At 39.9% G+C, this 20507-nt stretch overlaps 1 protein-coding gene across 2 annotated transcripts in view; it reads left to right on the top strand.

Moving 5' to 3' along the window:
- Positions 1–434: 434 nt before the first annotated feature.
- LOC136886283 (zinc finger protein 1 homolog) overlaps positions 435–20507 on the top strand; it is a 134293-nt gene continuing 114220 nt past the window's right edge. Inside the window, exon 1 of one of the 2 annotated variants that reach the window (XM_068230644.1) lies at positions 435–494. The gene's annotated coding sequence lies outside the window, so the exon portion shown is untranslated. Of the gene's footprint in view, positions 495–992; positions 1033–20507 lie in introns of those variants that run through there. The other variant, XM_068230647.1, reaches the window with a different exon arrangement.

Genomic DNA, 20507 nt, shown 5'->3' with positions numbered 1-20507 from the left:
TTAATAATTCCTCAAATCCCGTCACAAGCATATAATATACCCTAGCCCACGTTAGTAGCAATTTTCGGTGAAAGAATCGCACTCGTAACTGGATTTGTTTTATAAGGTTGATGGGGAGTCGAGAGGTTACTCTTGAAATTCCTCTACGGAGCTTCGCGGATTGGAATAAATTTATTTTTTCAATGCTGTTACTCAATAAATTACCACGATTCTATTTATAACACTCCTTTATTTAACAAGTATGTCAGCAACTACAGACGTATTGAACTTACTAATAATTAAAAATTGTCTGTCGGAATGATTGGATGCCAATTGGCTGAATCTCTCCACTTTTCCGACGTGCATGTTCGGTTTCTATGCTTGCAAATAGACCTGTATATACCTCTTATCATAGTTGATGGTGGTGGCACCAGGGTAGCAACGAGTTGCAAGGTCATAATTCGGTCTTCGAGGGATCCTTGTCATCTGTTTCTCGTATCCTAGAGTGGGTGGAGGTAGGTAAAGCATGTCTTTGGTTGATGGTCTTTTACTATTATTTTGTTAACAATCATGCGGTTGCAGGAATTTGGACAGGTGCTCGTATTCTTTAGGCACAGTTTATAAAATTAACAAACGCTCTGAAATAAAATTCTTTCGATAATGTTAGGCCATACCAAAGCCAATATGAATATCAAATGTTTTACGTAACTATAAATGCCCAATATTTACGGGTAACAATAAGCGACGAGGAATTTCGGTATGGAGATTGTCGAGACCATTACACATTGATAGATAACATTTTTGTTTGTTTGTAACATGAAATTTCAACTTCCGTGGATCAGATCTTTACTTATCACGGTTTTATGAGATGAAGTAGTTATTAATTATGCGTCAGAATTTTATTATTTTTGGACAAATGGTTGAGTTTTCTTTCTAACTGTGCTTCATGCGTTAACTTGATGAAGTGGAATATAGGTTAAGTCTGATTCACTGAGGGAGTAAGAAAGCATGTCTTACCCGTACAGCCAATGAAGGTCATTGGAGAAGTGAAAGGTAAAGGTTTCCACTATCTATAACCTTGCTTCCAAGTTGGATAGAGTGGTAGGCACTTCATTTAGTCAGATGATGTGATAACTTACTGTATATTGTTTATGTGGAAAAAGAGAATCAAGTGTTTGTTATGGAGAGCACTAAAATCTTTTTTAAAAAAAGCTAAGATGCATTTTGCCAAAAATATAAATTTTCTACACTTGCTCTACTAGGCTTACTTTAAAAAAAACATCTTAATGCTGTCCATGACAAACATATGATTTTGTTTTCCCACATAAACAATATGTTAATCATAACTTCAGTAGTTTCTCTTTTCTGGGGTAGGCCTACAATAAATACCATCCTCTTTCCCCCCCATCCCCTTTTCCATAGATTATCAGTAAATAAAACTGTAAATTACATGTTGCAATGAATGTGGTGATATGGGAGATAAAGCTGCCAAATGTGAATTCATTTTAAAAATTAATGTTTTTGGTTGGAATAGGGTGTACCATTTTTACACTCATTGGCAATTCGGTGATTGAGCTCAGTTGTGCTGTCTTCAGTAGGTGAATGTGTAAGTTCAAAAGTGTGATAGGTCATATGGGTTGTTTTAATAGTGGAAGAGAGCAAAAATGTGGTCTTGAAACTGAGAAAGGGATTTCTGCTAGAAAACTTGCCAACATTTTTAAATGTGCCAGGACACAAGTGAATAAACCTACAGACAGCCATTGTGTCACATTTTTTTATGAATAGTACTGCAGTGTCGGTTGAAGGAATTTTGGGGCCCCCATTTGCTTACCTGAGGTCAATCTAACCAAACCTATTTACAGTACTGGATGTGCAGATTATATAAGTACATAAGCCAATTAGGCTTTACCTCTTCATAATTTGGACTCTGTGAAAGCAGTGGTATACGCTAAATCAACGTCCAGTTTCTTTGTAGGATATCAGTAGGGTCTTCTTTAACTAACTTTATTCTAAAATATTTGTCTATAACTTCTCGCCAATTTTCTGGATTGCTTGAATCAAACGTCTTGTACTTCTGATGGTCTCTCTTCCTATCCTTGGGGTTAAAAATGGCAAAAAAAATACACTACGTACTCCAAGCTTTGTAACATAAGGAAGTAGAAATTATACAAATCTTACGTTGAATTCCTTTCAGGGGAGAGATGTGTTCATTGCGATGTCCAGAAACCCACCAGCCCGCCCCCAGACTACATTTACTTTCATAACCTAATAAAGAGCAGCACACGGCATTCTCCATTGTGAAATGTGGTGGTGATTACTGTTTTAAAAAGAAGTACAACTAGGCAACCATCCTCTATATAACACTAATCAGAGGGATAAAATGGAAGGGATATGACATTTCAAAAAATGACGGCATTGGCCAAAGTTAGACGAGGGCCACGAAGGGCATGAAAATGAAAGACTCCATAGGTCTCAAATACTCGAATACCATCTGGGTCGAAAGAACAAGATTTGACCAAGGGAGGTCAGATAGGATAGATGAAAGTGAGGAGCCTGGCACGGGTAAGTGGAAGCACTGTCAGGACTCGGCTAAGGGCCCTGTGGTCTTCAACCCATGCTCCAAAGTTAAGAGGCCTTGGGGCCCCTTTCAGTCACCTCTTATGACAGGTCCTCCGGTAGGGGGGGGGGCAGTAGAATAACACTCATGGTATTATTCCCTGCCTGTCTTAAGAGGCATCTAACAGGGGCCCTAAGGGCTTTCAACTTGGAAGCGTGGGCTGGCGACTACAGGGCCCGTAAGCGAGTCCTGGACATTACCTCCACTTGCTTGTGCCAGGCTCCTCACTTTCATCTATGCTATCCGACCTCCCTTGGCGAACACTTATTCTTTTCTGACCCCGACGGTAAATGTTTGCAAATCCTAGGAGTCTTTCATTTTCACACCCTTCGTGGCCCTTGTCTTTCTTTGACTGATACCTTCATTTTTTGAAGTGTTGGATTACAGGCAGGGGGTACAATGGGTGTTATTCTACCGCACCCAACCACAGGGGGACATAGCTAAATTAGCTTCTACAGGGTGATTAATTTGAAAGTGCAGAGTGGAGTGCCGAGGATTAGGCGCGCTGGGAAGCGGAGACAGCGAGCGCAGTGCCTGCCATAACAAGCAGGCTTAGTCGGCTTAGAGAAGCGGCATGATTACGCCTATAGAAACTAAACGAAACTGAACTCATAGGCTACATAGATGCTCTGGACAAATAAGTAAATGAATGAACAAATAAATAAATCAACTAGGAAATTAAACTGAACTCGCCAGTGATAAATCAATATATAAACAAATCAACTAGGAAATTAAACTGAACTCACCAGTATTTACAGATGATGCTGAAAGTGATCTCCTTCAGCTGCAATGCAAGCTTCACATCTTGTAATGAGATTTCGAAACACACTTTGTAGTTCATGGACACCGATAGAACGCACAGTGGTTCTAATTTCAGTTTTTAATTCTTCTGCAGTTCGGGGATTATTCCTGTAAACTTTTCCTTTAAGTTTTTCCCATAGATAAAAATGACATGTGCTTAAATCAGGTGAACGAGGGGGCCATAAGCCTTTACTGATGATCTGATCATCATCAAACATTTCCCGTAACCGTCGCATAGAGCTACGCGCCGTATGGGCCGTTGCACTATCCTGCTGGAATTAGCCGTACCTTTTCTCTTCTTCAGTCAGTTCAGCAAAAAATGGTTCCAGAATGTTGTGAATATAACGGTCAGAAGTAATCGTGTTCTGAAAAAATATCGGACCGATAATTCGTCGGGCACTGATAGCACACCACACACCCACCTTCACATCGTACAAAGGTCTCGGCTGTAAAATGTGCGGGTTGTCTGTATCTCCGATTCTATTGTTCTGTGAATTGACATATCCACTCAAATGAAACTAGGCTTCGTCGCTTTTGAAAAGAAAGTTCGGATCCACAATACCGTCGTGGACACTATTTATTAGCCAATTGCAAAATCGTATTCTTGCATTGAAATCTGTAGGCAGTGTGTTATGGACTGAATGAGTCCGATAAGATCGTAAACGTAACAATTTTGTTGCATTACGTGCTGAAGAAGGTGAAATACCACTTTCCTGAGCTACTCTCCGAAGTGACTTATGTGGACTGACCTGGAGTCTTGCCTGTATATCTTCTAACCTCTCCCGTGTGAGAGCTATTCTCCTTCGCTTATTTTTCTTATTGCTTATGGAACCAGTACTATGCCACTTGTAAACGAGCTGATGCACGTAATGTTTTGATGGTACTGTCGCACCGGGAAATTGTCTACGGAATTTTTGAAGGCACCTTTTAACTGGTTTCTTCTTCTTGTGCAAATAACACTCGACCAAAAATATTCTTTGCTCTATAGTGTATTTAACCATCGTGATAATAACCTCGCAACACATCTTAAGAGCCCAATATTTTCTAACTAACTGAGGGACAGAGTGCTAAACAGATGCGCTCTGCAGTGAACACTTCTTATCTCGCCGTGCTGACAGAAACCATATGTCGCTCGCTCGGGACTTCCCACAGCATGCGAGAAGAAGTCTGAACACTTAAATTATTCTCCCTGTAGCATTGCTATTGGCTAATGTAAAATGGGATGTGACGTCAGTCCCAACAATGATAAGAATTAGATTCGGGGCCACACTCCCTTTGAGAGTCTTTTTTCTTACGGCTATGGGGCACACTGTCTGCACCGGAAGAAAAATAATTGTAATTCATCTTTTCACCACTAGCCCAGATAGAATTACTGCTTATCTTTGTTCCTAACTAGACAAATTGGCAGCCCTGTGCACCACCCGACCACGTCCTCCATTAGAAGTAAACAGATGACAGTCATTCCACGTGTAGATGTTAGCAATACAAGTGGCGACCCGGGGCACTAATTTTGGGGCAATATAAAAATTAGCTGAAGTATCATTTTCATTACACAGCACTGAAGAAGAAGTTCAGTTTACTACTTTTTTAGTTTCAGAAACATTCATGTTCATTACCGGTAAATGGTTTACCACAATAACTTGTGTTGAATTTCCTGCACTACCTTGCAACTGTTCATTCTTCTTATTTCAAATGATGTATGTTGTATGTATGTTGGGTATTCAGCCTGAAGGCTGGTTTGATCCTCCACACCTCCGCCAACAGCTGTCATAAATAGCCTAGGCATCATTGAAGAGGCGCACTAGGGAAATGAGTGATGCAGTTTCCCATTGCTTTCCTCACTGAGCCAGAAGTTGCTGTTACATATCAGTCTGCCCAAGCGCATTGAAATGCATGCAACAACCGACCCTATGAGCGATATTTTCACACCATTTGTAACAGGGACTGGCTGCATAAAGAATGGTATTGCTAGCATCGCTCATACCTCGGTCATGTTCATATTGTCAAAGCCAAGGAATGGACTGAGACAGATCAATGAAATGAAAATCCACAGCCTGTTTCCAGTCATTGGACCGGGTCAGGAATGGAATGAGTGAAACCCCATTCTAGCGGCGAAGATGGGAATTGTGCCGGCTGCCGAAGCCTGTCGCACTCCTCTGGGGCAATGATTAACCACTCAAGCTGGTTCGACACGTACGTGTATGGACCTAAAAAACATAAACCAGGAGCGGTTAGACGTATACCTGTACGGACTAGGCTAGCGATGTTTTAGATGTATATCTGCGTGCCATCTGTTGGTTGTCAATGTGAACTTTTTGCACAGCACGCAGCACAGGGTATCATTCTATCCAGGGGAGTATCTTCTACCGAAATGCAGCATTGTGTTGGCATAAAAAGTATTTATTTTATCAACGTCGATCATTGTAAACAACATAGTGGTGGCCTCGCATGGTCTGTATTTATGTAATGCTGCTCTCGAATGCATATTTGGTAAAAGTAGCGATAAGAATAATCTGAGTGATAATGAATATGTTAGTGGTGGTGATTATGTACGGCAGGAAATTACGTGTGATGTAGGCCTACATAATGATAGCAATATAAGTGAATGCTCACCCGAGTGATCGTGGGCACTTGATGATTCAAATTTTATTCCAACAAAAAAGTAATCAGACATTTTATTACTTTGCATGCCACCTTTTTGTATGTAGATACTACATCTGCATGATATGAACTGCGTGGACACTTATTTTGAACAAAATCAGAAGTCGCTTAGAAGTTATAGCAATGTTTGGGACAGCATATCAATGAAAGTAAACAAATTTATTCTAGCCCATACCAGAAGATATAGTGCACTGTAAACACATCATCTCTCCAGCAAAGGCATATTTCAGACTAGCTGATGTACCCGTTCTTCGCTACGGGATACTCAGAAAGACTGACTTAGTGGTTTTCCTAACCGAAGTCAACATAAATCATTACAAAAAAAACGTCAGTAGGATTGTAGCGATTAAAAGCAATGTTATCACATGAAATACTAGTTCAAATAAAAAACTGCACATTTTCTCACTTTTAACGAACAGTACTGTGGTGCCGATCAACAGTCCAAAGTTTCAGATCTGGAATGACCAGGCCGCAGACAGCCATGAACACTTCTCTGCCATTATTCCGAAAAGTATGCACACTGCCTCAGAGTAGGGATTGAATAGCTCAAATGCTATGATGAACCAGTGTGTTACGTACCAGTAGTATTGGAAAATTTATGAAACAGAGGAATGACATGCTAAAGAAGAAAGTTACCTATCTCCCCAGCTACTTCCCACCAATATTTAGGCAGACTGTTACACTCGTGCGCCTGGGTGAGTTGGCCGTGTGGTTAGGGGTGAGCAACTGTGAGCTTGCATCCGGAAGATAGTGGATTCGAACCCCACTGTCGGCAGCTCTGAAGATGTTATCCCATGGATTCCCATTTTCACACCACGCAAGTGCTGGGGCTGTACCTTAATTGAGGCCAAGGCCGCTTCCTTCCCACTCATAGCCCCTTCCTATCCCATCGTCGCCATATGACCTAACTGTGTCGGTGCGACGTAAGGCAAATTAAAAAAAAAGACTTGGTACGCAGTGGTAATCCTATCTATCATAGGTGAGTGATAACAGAAGACAAAGCATATCACAACAAACAAAGGTCAAATGTTATTGTTGATCAATTTTATGAGCTTTCTATATTGTCGGCCTTCACATTTAGTTTTCTTTCGGCTTTGTAATATTAGGGCGTCTTATAAAATTATTTATAGAGTAGACTGTAGTTCCATATTCTACGACTTTACACACCGATTTTCATTAAATCCTGAATATGTTAGTGGTGGTAAGGACTTGGTAATAAAAATCCAAATTCATGAATATCTCTGATCATAGCCGGTATGGTAACAATGTATAAGACATAAATGATCGGAAATATAATACTACATAACTAACATAACTTTAGTTATGCAGTATTTATCGATACGATCACTAATAACATAATTATTTGGGAATTATATTTTAGGCCTACCCCTAAACTACCATTTCCTTTAACGTGAATAAAATTGTTTATGGCCTAGATTATAGCAACTTATTCCCCGACTTTGCATACCGATTTTCATTAAGATAGGACCATTAATAACAAATATTTGAGAATTAAATTTAGACCTTCCCCTAAACTACCATTTGACTCAACGCGAGTAAAATTATTTATCATGTGGGTTATAGCGACTTATTCCCCGACTTTGTATACCGATTTTCATTAAGATATGACCACTAATAACATAAATATTTGAAAATTAAATAGTAGGCCTTCCCCTAAACTACCATTTCAATCAGCGTGAATAAAATTATGTATGTCCTAGATTATAGCGACTTATTACCCGACTTTGTATACAGATTTTCATCAAATTCTATTCAGCCGTTTTCTCATGATGCATGGACAGACAGACAGACAGAAATTACAGAAAAGCAAAAAGTGCATTTCCTTGTTACTCTGGGCACGACTGATACAGGAATACCATCCTTTGTAAATTCTGAGCAATGTACAGACAAAACTCTTATTTTATATATATATAGATGATAACAGACGGATTTTCATTACACTCCGTTGTTGGGGTCTTATTACTCTACACTTGTTTGCTATATTCCCTGTACTTGTATCTCATTGTTCATCCACAGGCACCACAGCCCCATTATCACCTAGTGTTCTCTTTACAAATTGAACACACCTTTCTGCCATGATGTTTCTTTCTTAGGCTCCTTCTTACGCTTTCTCTTTTGAGAACCTGATAAGTATTTTCTATCCATTTTATGTTGTGTTATGATGAACCACGGGGCAAAGCATGGTCTTCCCCGACTAACACACAATCAACAAACGTACTAACCAGACTGGAATAGAACTACATGGGCTGGAAATTTGTGATCGATAGATAAGGACAATTGAACAAGAATTGTAGTGGTGTGTGACTGTGACTTTGTTTCAAGAGTTTAGTGATAGAAAAACATTGATAATAAAACTGGAAGATTAAGGGATTTTATAGGAATACAGTTTCAGCAGGAAATTCAACCTGTGTTTTACTAATAACACATTTACAGGAGGTGGATGATGGGGACCCTAAAGCTCGAGGCCCCCTACAGCTGGCCCTTGAACTGGCCCTGCAGTACAGTGAGAATACAGTCTTGCATCTGAATAAACTTTCAGAATCTTTTGAAATGTGTGCCACTAGAAAGGGATGTGTAAATACTACAAAAACTACACTGAAATATATTATTGTAAATCAAGTGAACAAAAAAAAAGAAAAAGTGTCATGCTATGGTACATATACTACTGTCTATATAAAGTACATGGTACTGTACTGTCTATTATTGATCAATGATGATGTGAAGTGCCGCATCATTTTGTTAGTCTTAGGAGACATGGCTGTCTTGTATAGCTACTGAGAATCCAAACGAATGGCTGGGGCTCCCATCTGTTCGATACCTTTTAAAAAAGGGGAAAAAAGATACCCTCCTACTCATATGTGTCTGTGGAGTTATGAACAAAATGGCATTTGCTGACAGGTGTATTGTGTGTGACAGCAGATGCCTATAAAGCTGAAAGGCAAGATATAGGCTATAAGACTCGCATCAGACCTGCCCTTAATTATGGCTTTGAATGTTGGGCAAGGCAGGAAAAGCATGATCAGGAAAGGCACATCATGGGAGTTGTGGATGCTGCGATGGTCAGCAGGTGTCACTCTGACCGATTGCGCAGTGAGGACGTGCAAGGATCATTCAATCCTGCCGCTATCAGTAAGAAACTGGAGGAGTGGAATTTGTGCTGGTGTGGGCACGTACAATGTTGAGGTAAAAGATCATCCTGTATAGAGAGCTCTTGCTATCGAGGAACCAAGGACTGGACAAGGATGTCCTAGAGCAATGTGGTGGCGAGCAGCTGAAAGGCTTTGAAGAGAAACTGAATGTTACTTTTAACATACTGTAGGTCCTGCTATAGCTAATCATGAAATGGCCAGCTCCATGGCTAAATGGTTAGCATGCTGGCCGTTGGTCACAGGGGTCCCGGGTTTGATTCCCGGCAGGGTCGAGAATTTTAACCATCATTCGTTAATTTCCCTGGTACGGGGGCTGGGTGTAAGTGTATTCTTCATCATCATTTCATCCTCATCACGACGCGCAGGTTGCCTACTGGCGTCAAATCAAAAGATCCGCATCTGGCGAGCCGAACTTGTCCTCGGACACTCCCGGCACTAAAAGCCATACGCCACTTCATTTCATTTCATCGTGTAATGAAATAGACCTCTTCCCCAATTAAAAAATGTTGTAACCTTAAGTTAATAGCCACTTATGGGCCAGTTTTTATTTTAAGATTTCACTGTATATGAAATACCACTCACCCACTCAACATGATATCTCAGAAACCACCAAACTGATAGAAGTGAAATTTGGCATTGAGTTTCCTCACTAAGTGAGTTGACCATGCGTTTAGGATTGCATAGTTATGAGTTTGCATTTGGGAGATGGTGAGTTTGAATCCCACTGCCGGCAGCCCTGAAGACGATTTTCCGTGGTTTCCCATTTTCACATCAGGCAAGTGCTGGGGCTGTACCTTAATTAAGTCCATGGCCACTTGTTCCTAACCCATACTCATCGTTGACTGTAATGTTCCATTTTACCTACTGCACAACACTCATACAACACAACTGTTTTATTACAACTTCACCTCTCAAAAATGTTAAGTTGCATAAATGAAGACCACACCATGGACCGTTCTACTACACAAGAAGTAAACAATACACCTGACTCTCCTCGAACAACTGACATGAGTGGTACTCACACATTTGGGATAGTCAAGGTTTAAACGCACATGCTATGCGTGAGTCACCACATCAGTGACATTTCTCATTGAATGTGTGGTTAGGGGTATACTCAACTCTCGATTTACCGTAATCGGATCAACCGCGTTGCGTCTTAACCGCGATATCAGAAACACTAACAGTGCACGAGTGTTAGGAGTTACAGTAATACAAAATTATAAAGGGTCAGGATAATATTGTTGAGTCGTTAATAGAGTAGAAAACCGTGACTGATTATTTTTAGAAACATTAAACTTAGGTAGTCTGAATATTTTTCTTTGTTTTATGAGTTTCAAAGAAAAGTGCTGTTTATTTTTTCCATTTATTAATTGATAATAGGATAATAAAACAACTATTTAATTACTTTTGGAAAAGTAAAACAAAAAATAATTGGTTTAAAGAAGTTCAGAATGATTTAGAAAAGCTGAATATTACAATGAAGCAAATTGAAAATTGAGAAGAAAAAAGGATTCTCAAGAACAAACAAATAAGATTGTCATTAAAAACTGTACAACAAACAATATGTCATATCTGATGAAGAAAGGGCAGCCAGGTCAGCCAGAATGAAGAGGTTTTGGGAAAGGAAGAAGATGATGCAAGCTAAATCTTCAGTTAATTCTTTGTTAACGTAAATGTATTTGGGTTTGATTTAAGTGCTCCAATGTGGGCGTAAACTATGTAAATAAATAAATAAATTGTGCTAAGTGCTACTTTTACTGCAACGGATTGGGTAAGTTAATAAAAAACAATACAGTTGTATCATTTATTATCATTTTAACTGTACTCTCAGTATGCCTGTTCTATTTTTAACCTTTTGCGGGTTAACTGCAAGTTTACTTATCCGGGAAGCCTTAACCATACATTATCCCGGTTAATTGAGTGTTGAGTGTATTAGGTGATTGTCTTATTGGGCCGTACGTTTTACCAAACTGCGGCATCATTTTCCAGGATTGCCTGCTTCTGGGTACAAGGACGACACCTTGAACACTTCCTTTAACTACGATTAAGTACAATATACAGTCATTGTAACATGTAACTGTAACATACTTAGTAAAACTGTTTTCTAGTTCATTAAAAACTACTGCACTCCTACCAAAGAATTTAATAACTTTTCTTAAAGTTGTATTGGTACCATGTCCTAACTAGGATGATGTTTACACACAATCAAGTCAGTGGTGGGTGGTAACAACAGATTCTAACAGCTGTTTTGATTTACACTCTTAATTATGATACACTGTGTATGTCTTTGCCTGGCTGAGTGGCTCATATGGTTAAGGCGCTGGTTTTCTCAGCCCAAGCTAACATGTTCAATTCTGGCTCTGTCCGGGGTTATTTGAAGTAGCTTGAATACGTTAGTTCTGTGTCGGTAGATTTACTGGCATGTGAAAAGAACTCCTGCAGGACAAAATTTTGGCACCTCAGCATCCCAGAAAACTTTAAAAGTACTTAGTGGGGGTTAAAACCAGTAACAGGTATTTTTATTAAATACTTCTTTGAGCTGGGGGTCATCCAAACATTTTTGTAATGAAATAGTGTCTTCTTCTTATTCTTCTTCTTAATCGGTATACCCTCCAGAGTTGGTTTTTCCCTCAGACTCAGCGAGGGATCCCACCTCTACCGCCTCAAGGGCAGTGTCCTGGAGCGTAGGACATTGAGTTGGAAGATACAACTGAGGAGAATGACCAGTTCCTTGCCCAGGCGGCCTCACCTGCTATGCCGAACAGGGCCCTTGTGGGGGGATGGGAAGATTTATAGACAAGGAAGAGGGAAGAAAGCAGCCATGTCCTTAAGTTAGGTACCATCTCAGCATTTGCCTGGAGGAAAAGTGGGAAACCAGAGAAAACCACTTCCAGGATGGCTGAGGTGGGAATCGAAACCCCCTCTACTCAGTATACCTCCTGAGGCTGAGTGGTCCGTGTTCCAGCCCTCGTCCCACTTTTTGAATTTTACGGCAGAGCCGGGAAAAAAACCCGGGCCTTCAGGGGTGGCAGCTAATCACACTACAGAGGTGGACACGTAATAGTGTCACGTAAAAAAATATATGATGGAGGCATTACCTAGCAGCCGTGGAGGATGGTGGTCATCTGACATAACCAACTATTGATGGTTGGCCATGACTTGAGAAACAAGTAAGATAATTTGACACCATTCATTGTAAGAGTCTCCGTGGCTCAGGCGGCAGCACGCTGGCTGCTTACCTCTGGGTTCTGTGCTTCAGATCCCGGTCACTCCATGTGAGATTTGTGCTGGACAAAGCAGAGGTGCGACAGGTTTTTCTCCGGGTACTCCGGTTTTCCCTGTCATATTTCATTCCAGCAACACTCTCAAATGTAATTTCATTTCATCAGTCATTCATTAATCATTGCCCCAGAGGAGAGTGACATTCATTGTAAACACATGAACATTGACATTGACATGGCAGAGCTTGCATTGTCATGCAAATAGTCAACTTGACTGTTTGAGAATCTATGAAATACGAGGGGTGTTTTTTAATCAAGGGCCATTTTGTTGTAGACACTAGTAGTTCGGGCGTGCACATGTATCATTTGCCAACATGCCTCGGGAACAATGGTTCTCAATTGCAGCTCTGTTGCTAACCTGTATGGTTCTGTCCTGTGCTTGCTCAAATGTTCAAGATCATCAACTCACCCACCCCGTGCAAGGTTCGGTCAGTGATATGGTTGTTGTGCGCAAGGACAGATTTGCAAAGTGTATGGTGCTAATGATATGAGTGAAGGGAAAGTGTGTAAGTGGGTACCCGTGACTACGTCCATGATGAGGCCCGCTCCGGATGCCTATATCTGATCACATACGATTTGGTGGCTTCAGTTGAAACGAAGATCGTGAGGACAGGTTCTTCACAAGAACACCTCTCTCAAATGCCTTTCCTGACATGTCTAGGTCACTGCTTTACAAAATTGTTTCTGAAAACCTAAACTCTGCTCCCGGTGGGTACCTAAACTCCTAACGGAGGATCAAAAAACAAAAATTTGAGCATTCAATGACGTTTTTAACTCGTTATGCTGAAGAAGGTGACAATATGTTGAGTCAGATCGTAACGGGAGACGAAACATGGGTTTCGCATATCACGCCCGAATAGAAACAACAGAGCATGGAATGGAGAGACACACATTCGCCTGTGAAGGCGAAGGCCAAACAGACTCTGTCCCAGCGCAAGATCAACTCTTGGTTATCGGAGCAGGCAGCAAGTTTCTATGAAGAGGGTATTCAAAACTTAGTTGTAAGGTATGATAAGTGTTAAAACAAACTTGGTGGCTATGTTGAAAAATACATACACATAGTATGTAGACAACTGTCTTTCGTTGTGTAGTCATTTTCAAATGGCCCTTACTTAAAAAACATGCCTCGTAATAATTCTTGCCTTTTTGATTGCTGTTGTCACCTCAGTCCTTGGCTTAGTAACATACCTTAACCTAGAAGCAGTACTGATCCTTTTGAGAGACTTTTGTTCAGCTTTCTGTTTTGCACATTTTTAGTTCCTAAAACAGTTTGGAAGAATCTACTGTTGAGCATATTCCCGATAAGGTTTACTGGTAATATAATGTAAAACAGGAACTAAAAGGTTTCCACCTGTTCAATTCTTATTTATTGTAACCTTATATATTTATTGTATCCATATATTTGAAACTAGTTTCGGTCTTGCCAGAGACCATCATCCACGAACCTGCTACGCAGGCATAGCAGGGGGAGAGGTGATACTCCCACATGGCGCGTCCCAGGTGGCGGATAGGGGGGTCCTAACCGGCTTGCCGGCGGACTTGAGGGAAATAAAATACCTCTCGCGGACCAAACACACTACCCCCTGCGGGTGGGGGACGCACATATAGAATACACCCGCGGTATCCCCTGCCTGTCGTAAGAGGTGACTAAAAGGGGCGACCAAGGGCTGACTGAATTAGAACCATGAAACTAATTTTGAATCGTACCATCACACGGGGAACACCATAGGTTGCCTGTACTTGCGAGTAGTACAACTAAATTCGGTACGAAATAGGTTTGTGATTAGTAGCAGTAAAAGCCTGGCCTGGTGGAATCCAGTACCCGTGCGTCGTACCCATGTGTGCAACACCGCGGGTCTGGGCGTAGCCTGTGAGTGGTACCACTATATGAGCAGCACCGTGGGTCTGCGTTGCCTGTGATTAGTACCCACTATGTGAGGAACACCACGAGAATACCGGCGCCCGTGTTTAGTATACCTAGGTGGGGAAACTTCTCGGTTTGCGTTGACTCTGAGTTGGGCCATTGTGTGAGACACACCATAGGTCTGCGTTACTTGTACGTATTGCAATACTTGTGAGTAGTACCATCTTTTGTGGAACACCATGAGTCTTCGCTACTTCTGATTAATACCCCAACATGACACATACCATGGTTCTATTTTACTCGTGACATGTACCATTCTGTGGGGCCTTAGACGTGGATTTTGCACCCCCTTTAGACACCAAGCATCATTGTGCTTTATAAGTGGTTCCTTGGTCGGTAATAATGTTATTTTTGATCTGTATTGAGTCCGATCCACTGGTTTTTGTTTGTTTGTTTTGTGTTTTGTTGAGTTCCTGTCCATCCATTCATTCTTCATGCCATATTTTATTTTTATTTTGGTCAGTGGATGCCTTTGCAATTTTTGTTCTTTCATTTCATACCATTAGGGGCCGATGACCTTTGATGTTAGGCCCCTTAAAACAACAAGCATCATCATCGAGACCATCATCAGTCAGAATCATAAAGTTAAGGCAAGACATGAATTATAATACCATAGAACCCCGTTTATCCAAAATAAAGGGGGCGGAGCCATTTCGGTTGACGCATTTTTCGGATGACACATGGTAAATATTTTTGGAAATTAAATGTCGAAATAAAATTGTATAAACTCTGTTAAGCAAAGGTGCATACTGTATATGAACATTAAAATGTTTACATAATGTCACTCATTGTCTAAAATCAGAGATTTTCTTCTGAATTATCTTGGCACAGCATTGTCGTACAGCTATGTTGCGCCACTGTTTAATCAACAGTACATCAGCTGGTATAGATTCATTGCTTTGTTCAACAGAGCGCAAAGCAATCTGAAATAGTAAAACAGTTTATTTTGTTACTACTGAACTGAATACCGTATACAGTAATTTTATTACAGTACTGTAATTAAAGCATGTGGTATTGTATTTTAATAAAAATTTGAAATCTATCTTACCACCTATGCATTAAATCCATCTGCTGTAACTGGATTCCCAGAACTGCTATTGTCAAAATAGGGTTTGCCTAGTAGCTCCCGGCACTTATAGCAGGAGAATTACTAATATTGACGGCTAAAAAAGGGGGTAAAACAAAATATTAAAATAAAATTTTGTCAGAGCATTTCGGTTAAGCAGGGTTCTACTGCAGATAAAATTTATGAAATAAGAGTGTGTTGTTGACATTCGCTGCAAGACAAGTAATGAGTTGAATGATAAAACACTCATTACAATTACACTTGTTCTAGTATAAGTTCTAAACATTTTCTTCCAATTTGAAGAATGCACCTCTCAAAAGACCAGGTCAAACACTTAAAATATTAGCACTTGAAGAATTTTCCTGAATTCAGTTCAGCTGAGAATAATGTTCATAGGAAAGCTATTGTATCCACAAAGATGCACACACGAAATGCTGTCAGTTGTATACCCTAATTTATTTACAACTTATATATACATATACATCAATAAACTACCATTTCGAACACTTGACTAGTTCGCTCTCAAACAAAACATTGTTACGAAGACTGCAAGCATCAGAGATGAAATTTCTTAGATCCACCATCCAGAAGACCAAGATGGATAAGTTAAGAAATGAGGAGGTGAGGGGAAAAAAGCCAGAATAAAGACATCCCTATTAGACTGAATCGGCACATCCAGACTACGGTGTGATGATGATGGAGCCTACAAGAACAGCCAGAATAAGTTTGAAAAGACAGGTGGAGGGGAAAAGACCTGCAGGAAGACCTAAAACCCAATGGATGGACATGATCAAGGTTGATCTAGTTACCAGAGGATGGACAGTGGATGATGTTCTCCATGACAAGTTGTATATGGACAGGAAGAAGTGGAAGAGGCTCATTAACAGTACCCGAGAAAGTGGAACTGTACAATGATGATGATGATGATGATGATGATGATATACAGGTAATAATAAATTATATACTATTAATGACATGTTGTTACATTAAATAAACTCATATTAATATACACACAGCAGATGTTTCATGACATAATCTCACAAATAATACAATCATGATTTATACAAAATAAAGTCTGGACATAACTACATAAATAATAATAATAATAATAATAATAATAATAATAATAATAATAATAATAATAATAATAATAATAATAATTGATATTTCCATTATTTACCCATAGTTAGAGAATTGTTTCTAAGTTATACTAGTCCATTACACTTACTGAAAATTTATTGTATTTTCATGAATTTACATGTTCTAAGTACCTTATGTTGAAGTTTCTACCTGCTTTTTTTAGATTGCAGTGAATAAGTATTGAATAGATGAAAATCTTTCAGCTCTGGTTTTGCACTGTATTCTCTGCAATATGGAATACTATGAAATTTATCACCTATGATTAAGGTTAACTGTTGTTTTACTAGGTATCACGTAAAGTAGTTCATACAGTATCCCTTCTCTCAACATATGCAGTAGTCAGATCTGGAAGACAGCAGAAGTTTTCATCTGTAGTTGGAAACCTGATTCGATGTATGTTCTGACTGCTAGGATGGAATTTGTAGCTTATAGAAAAGGAGGTAGACTACACTTGCAAAGGACAAGTGCTGACACCGAGGAGCCATTTTTAAGTACCTGGGTGTCATCACACAAGTAACTGAATCAGCCTTTACAATTCATATACGAGGAAAATTAGCTGCTATAGAAAGTATTAGCGACATCAGACGCATGTTGAGAATGTCGGTAACCATGGCATTGAAATTATTTGAGGTGAAAGTGGTACCCGTTCTCACTTATGGACTAGAATTAATATGGGAACACCTGTCGAAAAAGCAATTATAGGAGGTTGGAAGTCTAAAAGCGAGATATCTGACATAGGTTCAAGGGCTTTCAAAATATACTTGGAAAATATCAGTTGAAATAAAAATTCGGACCCTAATCACAACAAACTATGACTTTTTGCTGATTGTTTCGATGGTTCCTAAAATATTGTGACGTGTGAGTGAGTGAGTGAGTAATGTTTTGTATACAACCTATGTCTGGAAAGTTTTGAGACTGAGACTATAATTGTAATGAGAATTAATATTAACTAGTTCCTTTGTCGGTTGGTAAATGCCAGCCCATCCCCATGGTATAGGGATAACATGCCTACCTCTTACCCAGAGGCCCCAGGTTTGATTCCCAGCCAGGTAAGGGATTTTTACCTGGATCTGAGGGCTGGTTCAAGGTCCACCCAGTCTGTGATATTATAACTGAGGAACTATTTGATGGGGAGATGGCAGCCCCAGTCTATAAAGCCAAGAATAATGACCTAGGGGATTCGTCGTGCTGACCACGTAACACCTCGTAATCTGTAGGCCTTCGGGCTGAGTAGTGGTCACTTGGTAGGCCATCGGGGCTGTTAAGCGATGGGGTTTGGTTTGGTTTCTTGGTTGGGGGTGATTCAGTGCAATTCAACCCCTTTGTGTGTGGAACGCATACGAATATGCCCATGGTATCCTCTGTTGTCGTGAGAGGTGACTAAAAGTGTCAACCAAGGGATGGTGGAATTAGAACCATGAGACTACTTGTGATTATTACCATTATGTTAGGATCACCATGGGTCAACTTTAATTATAATTAGTGCCAATATTTGAGGAATAGTGAGCCTCCATGGCTCAGACGGCAGCGCGTCGGCCTCTCACCGCTGGATACTGTGGTTCAAATCCCGGTCACTCCATGTGAGATTTGTGCTGGACAAAGCAGAGGCGGGACAGGTTTTTCTCCGGGTACTCCAGTTTTCCCTGTCATCTTTCATTCCAGCAACACTCTCCATTCTCATTTCATAGCATCTATCACTCATTAATATAAATCACTTTGGGAGTGGCGACCCCATCGTAATAACAGCCTATATCTGATTCATTCATTACATCCCTGACCTGGTGAAAGACTGGAAAATAGGTTGTAGGTTTTCATTTTCATTTGAGGAATACCTTGTGTCTGTGATTAGGATCATTGTGGGTGGATCACTGCTGGTTTACAGTACCCGTGATTAGTACCACCATATGCAGAACACGCTGGGTTTATGTTGCCTGTGGTTAATACCACTATGTGAGAAACACCACAGGTCTGGGTGTTGCCAGTGATTAGTTCAATTATATGAGCGACACCATGGGTCTAAGTTGCCTCTGATTAGTACCACTATGGAAGGAATACCATGGGTCTACATTACCTGTGATTAATACCACCATGCAAGGAACTCTGAGTCTACGTTATCTGTGATTAGTACTAGTATAGGAGGAACATTATGTTTCTGCTTTACCAGTGATTAGTGCTATTATGAGGGGCCAGTGCCCTGGAATTTGGACCCCTTTGGACAACAAGCATCTCTCAGAAAATACAGCATTGTGAATTAAATCCACTGATTGTTTTGGATTCATTGTCATCTTTTCATCATCATTCCTTTTAGATTCTAGTCGGTGAATACATTTTGAAGTTTTAATTATCATTTTATTTCGTTACACCTCATACCATTAGGGACCGATGACCTAGCTGTTAGGCCCCTTTAAACAATAATAATAATAAAGATCATCATCATCAGCGCAATTCTGCCAAGTAGCAGGACTACTCGTAGTAACCCTGGTGTCTGCACTGTGGTAGTATTGTTGTCTGGATGGTGATGAAAGCACGGATGTGAAAAATCAAGCAATGACATGCAAATTTTAGGATGTTAAGTTAGGGCAACCCTCTCCAAGAACAGTAATCTAGAAATAGAATTTCATGTACACACACACATTATATAATAATAATAATAATAATAATAATAATAATAATAATAATAATAATAATAATAATAATAATAATAATAATGTCTATTCCTTTATAGTTTTTGAACAAATTCGAATTGTCAGCATGTTTTCAACCAGTGTAGGTGAATATCATGAGGAAATATAACATTTATGAATAATGTAATCAATATCTCTATTTTTATTCTTTGTACTCTTGAAACATAAAAGATCGTAAATTATACGAGCGTTGATTCAGAAGTCACGGCAATGATTTGTGTCACTGGGAAAAGCTTCAACATAGGAAATGTATTAAGTACACTTGAACCTCTGGTAAGGCACATACATACATGTGTACATCATTATAGACCGTTATGCCTCTCAGCATTCAGTCTGCAAGCCTCTGTCATTTTACTAAATTTTGCCACAATTCTCTGTTTACAACTACTGCTGTGGCCTCATTTTGTTATATACCTCTTATCTTTAAATCATTAGAAACTGAGTCCAACCATCGTTGTCTTGGTCTCCCTCTACTTCTCTTACCCTCGATAAGAGTCCATTTGGAGCTTGCATCCGGGAGATAGAGGGTTCGAATCCCACTGTCGGCATCCCTAAAGATGGTTTTCCGTGGTTTCCCATTTTCACACCAGGCAAGTGCTGGGGCTGTACCTTAATTAAGGCCACGGCTGCTTCCTTCCCATTCCTAGGCCTTTCCCATCCCATTGTTGCCGTAAGACCTGTCTGTGTCGGTGTGACGTAAAGCAAAATAGCAAAAAAAAAAAAAAAAAAAAAAGAGTCCATTATTCTCCTAGGTAACCTATCCTCCTCCATTCGTCTCACATGACCCCGCCACCAAAGGCAGTTTATGCATACAGCTTCATCCATCAAATTTATTCCTAACTTAGCTTCATTTTGAGTACCCTCCTGCCATTGTTCTCACCTGTTTGTACCAGCAATCATTGTCACTTCTTTCATATCTGTTACTTCTAATTTATGAATAAAATATCCTGAGTTCACCCAGTTTTCACTCCCGTAAAGCAAAGTTGGTCTGAAAACAGATCGATGTAAAGATAGTTTAGTCTGGGAGTTGACTTCCTTCCTAAAGAATACTGTTGATCGCAACTGTGAGCTTACTGCATTAGCTTTACTGCACCTTGATTCAATCTCACTTACTATACTACCATCCTGCAAGAACACACATTTTAAGTACTTGAAATTATTTACCTGTTCCAGCTTTGTATCAC

The sequence above is a fragment of the Anabrus simplex genome, chromosome X (assembly GCF_040414725.1).
Source record: "Anabrus simplex isolate iqAnaSimp1 chromosome X, ASM4041472v1, whole genome shotgun sequence".
Taxonomy (NCBI): Eukaryota; Metazoa; Arthropoda; class Insecta; order Orthoptera; family Tettigoniidae; genus Anabrus; species Anabrus simplex.
The sequence above is the reverse complement of the archived record's forward strand: the minus strand, read 5'-3'. Positions and strand labels throughout refer to the sequence as shown.